At 40.5% G+C, this 6,000-nt stretch overlaps 1 long non-coding RNA gene across 1 annotated transcript in view; it reads right to left on the reverse strand.

The window, feature by feature from the left end:
- The window catches only part of LOC128626708 (uncharacterized), a 30,165-nt gene extending 26,390 nt beyond the window's left edge, over positions 1–3,775 (reverse strand). The window contains exon 1 of the long non-coding RNA XR_008390750.1: positions 3,687–3,775. This is a non-coding gene — a long non-coding RNA (uncharacterized LOC128626708). The remainder of the gene's footprint in view (positions 1–3,686) is intronic.
- Between the last annotated feature and the right edge of the window lie 2,225 nt (positions 3,776–6,000).

A 6,000-nucleotide genomic window follows, 5' to 3' on the forward strand; every position in this document is an offset into this window, starting at 1 on the left:
TGAAAACATGCTAGCCACCAGCCTAGGCAATTAGTAGCAACCATCCATAGACATAAACATTATGATGTTGCAAAGTCTAAATAGCTTTTCTTCCTCATTTAAAGTACAATTGAATAATTCATGTATAAACTAGTATGTCTGCATGGAATTTTGTTCTAGAAGGTCAAAGAGAGACATAACTGCTCTAGGTATGCATTCTGGAGGGTTCACATGACATTTTCCCCATATTTTTTATTTATTGTAATTTTAGCTTTCAGATTTACTCTTCAACTAGTCCAAAGAGCATGTGTTTTTATATTCTGGAAAACTGTATCAACCAACAGTGTACAACAACAGAAACTGGTTGCAAAGCTTTCACTTTTAAAGAGTTTCCAAGGACCCTGCCCTTTTCCTAAAGGGTTCTTTTCCCTTTTATGGATGAGCAACAGGCTCCAAGACAGTGTAAATAGAACTTCCTGTTCCAGGGAAGTGCTGGCTCCTGCAGGAGCCCAGGGGTCCTTTGGGAAAACTTGATAGGAACTATGAGCTGTATGTGAGCTGAGGCCCAGGAGTCAGCTGAGCCAGCAGGGAGGGAAACACATTTAACAGCCCCTTTGTGCAGACACAGGTCCCAGAAGCACTTCTGGGAAAGTAAGTCTGGTGCCATACACACAGTCCTTGTGAAGAATGGCAGGGAAACTGGCTGGGCTGCAGAAGGACGTTCCCAGATTAGACGCCCAAACCCTGGACCTGGCTGCCTTGAAGAACCAGCAGATGTCTTTCTTGAATTCCCACAATTCTGGGATCCTATGCTTCGCATGAGTAGAAATTTAAAAATGAGAGGGGGAAAAAAAAAACAAAACCCAAATTGATCCAATAACAAAGCCTAGTCCAATAACAAATATTTTTCAGAGTACTTAGTGTTTATACATTAGGGACATAAAAATTAAAATCTCTTTTCCTCCCTTATTGACCATAATATTTTCCCATACTTTCAAATAATAATAATAAAGGCATTATCTATTATGGTTGAGTTGATGTGTCATTCATTCTGATAATTGTGACCTTTAACTTTTGTGTGCTTCACCAGCTCATCAACGATGGCAAGACAATAAACCAGATGAGCATAACTCATCCTTTTATACTTACTTATAATGATACGATGACAATTAAAAATATTAATTTGACAATCTCAAGCATTTACTGAGCACTCGCCACATGCTAAGCAGTGAATTAAGCCAACAGTAAAAAACTAAGCATGAACAGACAAATTATGTTTGATAATTTAAGTATGTGAATATACCACCATAACATTATTTTATGGATACTTGTAAACCAAAATAATACTACAAAAATATAAATAAAAGTCATATGAATAAACAAATACGAGTTCTTATCATTTCTTTTTGCACCATAGCAGTTTATCTAATAAAATATGGGAACCTCAATTTGGAGACATACCATATAAACTGTTATTATTTTTACTTTAAAGATGAGCAGTTGAGGTGTACAGAGGTAAAATCTTTATGCAGTATCACCAGGGTATCACTTGGGGACAGGCTATTGGCTTCTGTGTCCTCCCTGTGACCGCATGACCTTTCTCACTCTAACTGCACTTCCAGGAAGCTGTACCATTCTGCTAGTGTATTCATATTTCTGGTTCTTCTTAATCTGAATATTAGATTCATGTACTCAAACAAGATGTCAAATGTGTTCTAGTCTTACCATCTGAGATCTTTAAAACAACTGAATCAATTTTGTAACTTTATCTTTGAGTCATACATAAGGATTTCAGAATGAATTGAAATTTGTTCCTCTGAAGCTTTCTTTCTTAATCAAGAAACAAAGCCCAAATTAACAGGATGGCAGTGGAATAGGTGGACGTTACACTTACCTCCTTCCAGAACCACACTGGAATTACAATTAAAATATAAAATTATCAACCTGAACAACCAACTGAAGACTAGCTGAAAAGAAGTCTTATTACCAAGGATTTATAGACAAAGCCATATCAAGACTAGTAGGAAGGGTGGAGATGCACAAAGAGGTGGCCCTGCTTCCATGGGCAGTGGCTGAGATTCTGGAGGAATATCTCAGTTGCAAAGGTTTCTCCTGAGAAGAGTAGGGTCTCAATCCCAAGCTGGGATCCCCAACCCAGAGGACCAGAGCCAGGAAGAGGTAACCACATACCATCTGACTATAAAAATCAGCAGAGTTTCTGTCTACCAGAGAGAGATAAGACTGCTAGAGACACAGGCACCTTTTAAAGGACCAATGCACAAAACTGCATTCATAGCCACTCACCTTGGGCTTTGGCAGAGGGAGGATAGATTGGATTAGTGTCACATGAGGAGAGACTGGGGTTTGTGGCTTTGGGGAGAGAGCTGAGGGGACAGCCACCAGGACCCTTCCCATACCGCAGACACCATCTTTCTTGGGTAGAGCACTCCCTTACTTAGGTCATCAGCCTGAGGAAATGCAATAATCCCACCCTCTGGACTCCCTGTCACCCTACCCTGTGGAGTTTGTGCCCTGCTGAGAATTCAGGGCCTGGGCTGGGGTATAGAGTTCCAGGCTGACTTGGGCGTTTTCAGTAACTGAGTTGTGTTGCTTTGGGGTAAGTGAGGCCATTCCCCCTGCATTCTCATGAACCTGACTGGTGCCTTCTCCTCATAGGAGATCCAATCACCACACATTTTGGACTCCCAGAGGCCCCACTCTTTCAGCTCCCAGTGGCTTTACCCTGCTGAAATCTAGGCATAATATGAGACAGACTGAGTCGTGTGGTGGCTCTAGGGTAGGGGACACACCCCCTTCCCCCAAGCCTGACCAACACCACCCCCAACAAGAGATCCAATAGCCCTGTGCTCTTGACTCCCAGCAGCTTTGCCCTGTTGAAATATGGCACCTAGCAGAATCTGGGACAGAGTGAGTTGTGTGGCTGTAGGGTGGGGACCACTCCCCCTACTTTTCCCCAAGCCTGACTCATGGGAGATTCACTAGCTCCATCCTCTCCATACCTGGTGGTCTAATCCTACTGAAATTTGCCTTCTGGCAGAATCTGGGATACACTGAATTGGGTGGCTCTAGGCTGAGGGCCAATTTTTTCTCACATGGTTGATTGGTGCAGAGTTCTTCCTTCACACAGTCAAATCTTGGTCGGTTGGGGCCTGATAAACTCTGATGGCTTGCCTACCCACAAAGGTGTGTGAGCACCCAGTAGATGGCAGTTAGATTTGGTATACCCTGGAACATTGGTAAGTACCCTCAAACCCAGCACTGGTACCAAGTTTGAACCTGTATCATTCTGGTGAACAATGCTTGCCTCTACCTGGTTACTCACTGAGAACCTACCTCATGGAACTTGAGTACTACTAGAGGATCTTTCAGTAACTGAAGCTAACAGGAAGCCAGAAGGTGGAGGCAGGTGGAGCCAGTGCCTTGGAACTTTGCTGACCTGCCCTCAGGCCCAGTGCTACTAAAGGCCAGTCTTGGTGCACAGCTTTGTCCTTTCTGAGCACACTTAGTCCCTACAGATCAGCCACAAATTGTGGATCACTTCGTAGTCCCTAACAGTTTGCCCAAGGCCAGTCAAAGGCAGTATCTGACATTAGCTTGCAGCAGAGTCCCACCCAAGAGGCCCCAGAAATAACACACTCAGTGACCAGCTTCAGAGCAAGATCTGATAAGCTTCACAAGCAACATACCCAAAAGATCTTGGCAGGCATCAGACTCTGATGAGGTGAATTCTTCTTCTTTGTGGTCAGCACCTGTGCAGCAGCTTGTATACTGTGACCATAGTTAATCTTCACAGTCAGCCAGCCTGAAGGTTGAACACACACATGGATGGGCTAATAGCAATCTAGACTCAATTACAACAGGAGGGTCAATATAACCCACACAAGGGATATTCCTGGAGCACCCAGCTCAGGTGATCAAGAAGACTGAGTCACTGGGTTTTAGAGTACATCTACTACATAAGATCACTCTACCAAGACTGGAAGTCATAGCAGATCTACCTAATACTTAGAAACAAACAAAAGGAGGCAATCAAAATGGGGAGACAATGATACATGCCCAAAACAATTTAAAAAAAACAAGCAGAATAAATCTCCAGAAAAAGAGGTAAATAAAATGGAGGCAAGCAATTTACTAGATACAGAGTTCAAAAAAAATGGTTATAAGGATGCTAAAGGAACTTGATGAGAACTTCAAAAAATTATTGAGAACTACAGTAGCATGAAAAAAACATAGAAATCATAAAAAAAGAGCCAGTCAGAAATAAAGAATACAATATGTGAAATGTAGAATACACTAGAAAGAATAAACAATAGGTTAGCTAATGCAGAGGATCATTTCAGCCATCTGATAGACAAGGTAGCAGAAAACATTCAATCAGAACAGCAAAAAGAAAAAAAAATTTAAATAAGGATAGTTCAAGGGACATTTGAGACACCATGAAGCATAACAATATCCACATCACAGGGGTACCAGAAAGAGAAAGGACAGAACAAGGTATCAAGAACCTATTTGAAGAAATAATGACTGAAAACTTCCCTAACTGTGGGGAGAAAAAGAAACACAAGTGTCAAGGTAGTACAGAAGGTCCCAGACTCCAATAAAATATATCATAATTAAAACAGCAAAGGTTAAAGCAAAGAAAGAATCTTAAAAGCCACAAGAGGAAGAGAGTCAGTTACCTACAAGAAAAGGATGTCACAGGACTGTCAGCTGATTTCTCCATAGAAACATTTCAGGCCAGGAAGGACTGGCATGAAATATCCAAAGTGATAAAATGCAAGGACCTACAACCAAGACTACTTTATTTGGCAAGGCTACATTTTACATTGAAGGAGAAATAGCTTCCCAGGCAAGAAAAACCTGTAGAAGTTTGTTCCCATGAAGCCATTATTACAAGAAATGTTAACATATCTTGTTTAAGAAAAAGAAAAAAAAAGACGAACATAGTTAAGAGAATAAAAAAGCAATAAAAATGTATCCATCAAAATCACTTTAAATGTAAATATCTTAAATGCATCAATCAAAACAATAGGGTAGCTTAATGGATAAGAAAACAAGACCACTATGTATGCTGTCTACAAGAGTCCCACCTCAAAAGTAAAGATATATACTGGCTAAAAGTAAATGGATAAAACAAGATATTTCATAAAAGTGGAAATGGGAAAAATGTGGGGTAGTAATACTTATACATAACAAAATAAAATTTAAAACAAAGGCTAGCCCTGGCCAGTGTGGCACAGTTGTTAGGAGCACTGTCCCACAAACTGAAAGTTCATAGATTCAAATCCTGGTCGGGGCCTAGGTTATAGGATTGCTCCTCTATTGGAGTGCATATTAGAGGAAGCTGATTGATATTTCTCTCTCACATCAATGTTTCTCTCCCTCACTCTTTCCTTTCTCTCCTTTCTAAAATCAGTAAGCATGTCCTCAGGCGAGAAATTTTTTTTAAAAAGCTATGGTAAGAGACAAAGAAGGACACTACATAGTGATAAATGCAAAACCCAACATAATGATACCATAATGATAAATCCAACAGGATATTATAATTCTTGTAAATGTTTATGCATCCAAAATAGGATGACCTATATATATAAAGCAAATCTTTTTTTAAAAAAATATTTTATTTATTTATCTTTAGAGGGGAAGGGAAGGAGAGAGGGAGAGAAACATCAATGTATGGTTGCCTTTTGTGCGTCCCCTGCTGGGAACTGGCCTACAGGGAACTGTCTGCAACCCAGGCATGTGCCCTGACTGGGAATCGAACTGCGATTGTCTGGTTCGCAGGCCCACGCTCAATCCACTGAGCTACACCAGCCAGGGTAAAGCAAATCTTGATAGACATAAAGAAGCGATTGTTAGTAATAGAGTCATAGTAGGGGATTTTAAAACATTATTGACATCAATGGAAAGATCTTCCAGAAAGAAATTAAACAAACAAGCAGTTGCTTTAAATGACATTCTGGATAACATAGATTTAAAATTATAAGCCATTATCCTGAT

This window comes from Artibeus jamaicensis, unplaced genomic scaffold (assembly GCF_021234435.1).
Source record: "Artibeus jamaicensis isolate MK-2021 breed Jamaican fruit bat unplaced genomic scaffold, CSHL_Jam_final scaffold_916, whole genome shotgun sequence".
Classification (NCBI taxonomy): Eukaryota; Metazoa; Chordata; class Mammalia; order Chiroptera; family Phyllostomidae; genus Artibeus; species Artibeus jamaicensis.